Genomic DNA, 5,000 nt, shown 5'->3' with positions numbered 1-5,000 from the left:
TTCTGGAAGTGCTTGAAGACTGGATACACGCTTTTGCTAGTAGTTCTGGGGCGAAACGACAGGAAATTGACATTTTCCGACTGTTCTGAGTTCGGATTCCCGTCAAAATGAGAGGCGGCCATCTTTGATTGAACACTTCACGCCAAAGGTAGATAACTCCGGAACGAATCCCCGTAGAGAGACAAAACTGGTATCTATCTGTTTAGCGGAAAACGCCAACAGAGACAGGAAAAGTGCGGCGCCTCTACGCTGCCAAGAACACCTAAAACCGGCAACCTCTACTACCAAGGTTGAGGAACATCTCTGGCGATACCAGAACAAGTTAAAAAGGAGTAACTTTCTTCCAGACGGCTAACAACGGCTTCGAAGGCACAAACCCTTCTCTTGGAACACAGCGTGGAGATTAGGAGAAGATGTTGAAACCCAAGGGGATGAGAACGGAAACCCAGAAACAAGGACTGGAGGGAAGAGGACCTCTACAAACGGCAAACCCAGCAGTGGGGCCTACGTCAAAGGTCCTAAAAAACACAGGAAGCAATGACGACTCTGCAATTACAGACCCCACGCAAGGGGCGAAGACAGACAAGATACAGAAGAAGAAGACCAAGAGGGTGGAACAAAAACAAGTGACCAACAAAGAAGAGAAGGCAAAGAAAGAAGAACCACAAGGAGCGATGCCCGCCAAAGCTTCTCTTGAAACAGATTGGTGGAGCCCAACCGAGAATGACCAGGTAGAGGGAGGCAGCCGAGGAACCGAAACCGAAGAAGCTGAAGGAGGAGAGGTCCACCCTCAAACACAAACGGCTGCTAACGAAGGAGCGCTAGACAACTGGGACGGGGACGAAGACAGAAATTCACAATCGTCACTCCCAACCAGCCGCGGAGAAAAGGGTACAGTTTTGTCTAGACTTTCCAAAGCAGACAAGAACACTATGAGGGCTCTCATTAAAATCTCTACATTGACGGGCGGCGACGAGGCGGTAGCCCAGCAGATTGAAGCGATAATCTCCGAACAAGCTAAATTGAAAAACCTGTTAATGGAACAGGCCCAACAGATTGCGTTCCAAAAAGGCAGGATCGAAGAATTGGAGAAAAGAAGACAAGAAGAACCACTCGAACAAAGGGAAGAGCCAACACAGAGCAACACTCCCGCAACCGAGAGCCGACCAACCTATGCTCTGGTGGTATCTTCCGGAACAATGGAGAAAAAAGAGGTCGCATCGCTTCTGAGGCAGCGGGTGGATCCCCTCGACCTGGGAATCCAAGAAGCAACAATTCGGCCAGGGAGAGAGGGAATTGTCGTGATGACGAAGTCAAAAGAAGACTCAGCTAAGATTCTCCAGTTCATTCAGAAGGACAGAGAACTGAGAAATGTTGAAGCCAAGCTCCCAAAGGAGAACAGGATCCATAAGAAAATAATTGGACTCGAGGATGAAATTGACGAGGTCAATCTCCCAGCCCGAATCGTCAGGCAAAACCGTTTGGTGTGCTCGCCAGAAGACATAACAATAAAGAAGACATGGCCGGGCAAGAGAGGCAAGACAGTGATTCTTGCCCTAAATCGAAGTGCAAACAAAGCAATCGGAAGCCGAACTGCACTGAACATCGGCTGGTCACGATGCCCGATCTTTGACGACATCTTTTGGCCAAGATGCACAAGATGCGCCATGCACGGCCACATTGCTCCCGATTGCGATGGCCCCCAGCGCTGCATTAACTGTGGCCAACGAGGTCACTACCAAAGAGAATGTGAAGCAGAATCGCACTGCAACATCTGCGAGACTGAGGGTCGCACCGAGACAGATCATTCTATGATGTCCAGGGAATGCCCGGTATACATAACAAAGGTACAGGCCGAGAAAGGCAAAATTCTAGCTAGACTAAACTAAGAGTACCCAACACACAGGCACAATGGCGAATAGCACTGAAATACAAATAATACAGGTAAATTTAGGCAGGGCATTTAAGGCAAATCAGTCACTAAACAATTTTCAACAAGAAGAAGAATTCGACATATCTGTACTCCAAGAACCATATTCGCTCAACAACAAAATCATAGGGTTTCCGCTAAAGCATAAAGTTATAGCCAACAACAAAGACCCGAAGACAGCCATCATAATACACAAAGAAAATATAACCGCTTTCCCAATTATTATAGAACAAAAACTAATAGCAGTCAAGATAAATAAAGGTGAAAGAGAATTGGTAATTATCAACTGCTACTGTCCTCCGAATGAAAACGTCGAGCTGGCAATGTCAGCAATAGGAAACATTTTACAGAAATTTATAGACATTAACACGATAATAATGGGTGACTTCAACTCAAAACATCAAATTTGGGGAAGCACGGAGACGGATGAGAAAGGTGAAAAAGTATTAGAATTCACAGTATTACACAACCTGACATTATTAAATGCCAAAGAATCACCTCCGACATTTAAAACAAGTAGGGCGAGGGGTTGGATTGACCTCACCATATGTGACGCAAACCTAAACCAGGATATTAAAAGCTGGGAAGTACTTAAAACCTATAATCACAGCGATCACAGATACATTAAAGTTGTTATTAAAAATGAAGAACTTCCAGAGGAATATGGCCTAACGTTAAAAGGGCAAACAAAAGTCATGGAAAAGTTGCAAATTGATCCCTGGTTTGAGGAAGTCCAGGGGAAAATAAACACGAAGGAAAGTATTGAAGAAATAGTGAATACGCTACACGAGAAAATCGAGAAACTTAAGAAGGAATTCAGTAAAAAGAAAAAACCTTCTAAACAAAAACCGAATACTTGGTGGTCAAGAGACCTAGAAATTGAAAGGAAGAGAGTCAGAGCACTACGAAGGAGGTATCAAAAGGCGAAAGGGGATATCAGAGAACAATACAAAAAGGAATACTATAAAGAACATGACACGTATAACAACATGATAGAACAGGCTAAAAACAACAGTTGGAAAACTCTATGTACTAAGGCTACGAAAAATCCATTCATCCTACCGTATAAAATTGCACGAAATAAGATGAAAACCAAGGTTATGTTTAGAAGCATCACAAAAGAAAATGGAGAAGTCACAAAGACTCTTCAGGAAACAATAGAACACATTCTAGGAAATTTATACCCTAACTGCATGGAAAATGACGAGCCAGGACACAGTCAAATACAATCAAGCAACGACACAATAAACAATAACAAACAGGGAGGAAATTGGACATCGGGAGCAGAAATGAGAGAAAGAAATTTACCCAGTGATGACCTCCCATTTACAGAGATTGAAGTAACGCAGATAGTAAAAAATCTGAGGAAAGATGTAACCCCCGGACCAGACAACCTAAAAACTAACCTCATACAAGTGATGTATGAAAGGCATAAGACTTTCTTTGTCAATCTTTTTAATGCATGCTTAAAGCACGGACATTTTCCTCAAAGATGGAAAGAATCTAAAATTATATTGATTCCAAAAGGGAACGGAGAGGACAAATCCGAGGAAAACAAATATCGCCCAATAGCTATTAACTCGATTTTGGGAAAAATATTAGAAAAGCTCATAAAAGATAGAATCTATTATTTCTTGTTTAAAAATCACCATTTTAACAAAAAACAATTTGGATTTACCCATGGGACATCAACAACCACGGCATTGGAAGAAATAATCAAACGAATAAACCAAGCGAAAATTGATAAGCTAAACAGCATGCTAATAGCACTAGATATTAAAAACGCATTCAATTCTATAAAACCCGAAGTAGTTATTCAGAAATTAGAAGAATATAAGTGTCCCAACAACCTAATAAAACTGGCGGACAATATTCTACGGAACAGGAAAATAATCTATGAAACAGATGGAGTAAAAATTAAGAAAACACTAACTTCAGGTTCCCCACAGGGGTCACCTTTAAGCCCACTCTGTTGGAATATAACAATAGGCGACCTATTAGAAACTCAGCTTCAAGAAGGAGTACACATCCAAGCCTTTGCGGACGACGTGGTGTTACACATAAAGTTCCGCTCAAGAAAAGAGGTGGAGGAAAAAGCTACGAAGGCACTAACACTAATAAATCAGTGGGCACATCAAAAAGGAATAACCCTGAATAAGGAAAAATCGGAATATATGATAATCGGAAAGCAGTACATTAGCCATCAACCCCAAATAAAAATCGGACAGGATAAAATCAAAATGGTTAACGAAATGAAAATTCTAGGGGTGGTCTTGGACACAAAACTAACATTCCTCCCACATCTAAAATACTTAAAAAGAAAAGTAGACGAAGTCACGTATAATTTAAGTCGTACAATAAAAGACGACAAACATACAAATAGAAACACACTACAGTTAATATATAAAAGGGGTATAGAACGAATGGTTACATACGCCTCCCCAGCATGGTATAGCCGAAAAACCATTTTTATTAAAAAACTGAAATCAATCCAAAGATTACCTTTATTATTAATAACTAAATCATTCAAAACAACATCAAATCTTTCACTCAACATATTAGCAAACATTCCACCTCTCCATTTGACAATCGAAAAAGAAAACGAATTACACTGCATACTTAAGAAAGGAAAGAACTTCACATGGCAACAGAAAGTATACACCGAAAACGAAATAATGAAGAAACACGACCAATGGCAAGATCATCCAGCAAATAAAGTTAGCATACCCTTTGGAACAACAGAGGAAGAAGCAGACTTCAAAATATACACAGACGGATCAAAGAAAGAAAAAGAAACAGGAGCGGCATTTATAATACTAAACAAAGATAACCAAATCCAAACAGTGAAAAAATATAAACTTCCAGAACACAGCAGTAATTACGAGGCTGAGATCATTGCAATCCAGAAAGCAATAGAACATATCTGGCCTCTACAAGCTTTCGTTAAATACCAGCTTTTTACAGACAGCCAATCTGCACTTCTGGCAATAAAAAATCCAGATAACCTAAATCCAATTATTTGTAACATCAGGAAAACCTTAAGCCAAACACAAAGTAAAGATATTAAACT

The sequence above is a fragment of the Rhipicephalus microplus genome, unplaced genomic scaffold (genome assembly GCF_043290135.1).
Source record: "Rhipicephalus microplus isolate Deutch F79 unplaced genomic scaffold, USDA_Rmic scaffold_200, whole genome shotgun sequence".
Lineage (NCBI taxonomy): Eukaryota > Metazoa > Arthropoda > Arachnida > Ixodida > Ixodidae > Rhipicephalus > Rhipicephalus microplus.
The sequence above is the reverse complement of the archived record's forward strand: the minus strand, read 5'-3'. Positions refer to the sequence as shown.